Raw genomic sequence first — 1,514 nt, 5'->3', positions numbered from 1 at the left:
ATGTTCCAGAAGGAGTGGAACACTTGGAAGAGCTATTAAGTTATTTTGAGATTACTTATGTCCAGAAAATGGGAGGTCGTATCCCAAGGTTTAAACTGGAAATGTGGAATCAATACGACCGTGCAGTATCTCAACTTCCCAGGAGCAATAACTCAATTGAATCGTGGCATTGCCAAGTCAATTCTGGTTTAGCTTGTTCTCATCCATCAATGTGGAAATGCCTGAACTTTTTTCAAAAGAAATTTCAACATCCAGAGGTCCGTTTGGCTGCTTTAGCTTGGGGGGAGATGTTCTTCCAAAAACGTAAAAATATGGTGAATGAAGAAAGACTATTGACCCTCGTTTCTAAATACAACTTCCCTACTCTCTATCATCGTCACGAACAAAACAACGTCACACTAAAGCTTCATGCTGCTGAAAAAGACACGATGAAAAGTGCGACGTTGATCGAGTTTCATAGCCCCGCAGGTCTCATCTATGACAGATTTAGGTGTAGTCCTCCAAAATAATGGAAAGTTCGATGAGCATATCCAGTTGAAAGTGGGTAAAGCTTTTCAAACATGTGGTTGGATATATCGCACGCTTAAGTCCAGAGATAGCATCACGATGCTAACTCTGTACAAGTCGATTGTTCAACCACATCTTGAATATGCTTCAACCCATTTGGGCTCCAATGAGTTCAGCAGGTTTGCAAAAGGTCGAACAAGTCGAAAGATGTTTCACTAGTAACATCACAGGATTGAGAGAGCTCTTGCATTGGGAGAGACTAGAAAAATTGGGACTGTACAGTGTTCAGAGAAGGTACGAAAGGTAACTGATACTGTATGTCTTCAAAAGTATCCATGAGATTTCTCACAACCCAGGATTTGGGTCAATTCTAGTGACCGTAGAGGCTTAATGTGCGTTTTGAGAGCACTTTCAAGCCTCGAGAATCCAGGCTAGTTCGAACAATGAAGTCCACATCTCTTCTTGGCTCGGGCTCCTTCATTGTTTAATTTGCTTCCCTCTGATATTTCGTAGGGAATACGTAGGCCTTGTTGATCCGGTAGCATCTTTAAAGTCAGACTTGATTTCTTTTTAGATGGCTTTCCTAATCACCCTACATTCAAAGACTAGCTGTTTCTGCCAAGTCAAATTGGTTGTGTGACCAATATCATATAGAAATTAAAAGGTAATAAATAGACGAATTATAACCTTTCATTTTAATAGTATTGGGGATTACATTCCCTGTAGCGGTAGAAAAGCTCGTGAAAAAACAAACCAAAAACAAAATCAATTAATCAAAACTATGGATGAGGGTATCATAACTTTATGAGATTGCAATGTTCCAGAAATATGCCGTTTGATTAGACCAGCCCATATCATATTTTTGTTGGTTATTCTAGACTTCGACAAGAAATGTTGTTGGTATGTCGAGCAGAAATTCGAAAGGTTGCACTAACCGGTTTTCTTCCCAATACTCGGTTCAGCTCTTTCGCAAATTCGAAACCTTCAAACTTGTGTAATTCTGCTCG

Source organism: Tigriopus californicus, chromosome 6, assembly GCF_007210705.1.
Source record: "Tigriopus californicus strain San Diego chromosome 6, Tcal_SD_v2.1, whole genome shotgun sequence".
Lineage (NCBI taxonomy): Eukaryota > Metazoa > Arthropoda > Copepoda > Harpacticoida > Harpacticidae > Tigriopus > Tigriopus californicus.
This window is presented reverse-complemented; position numbering follows the sequence as displayed.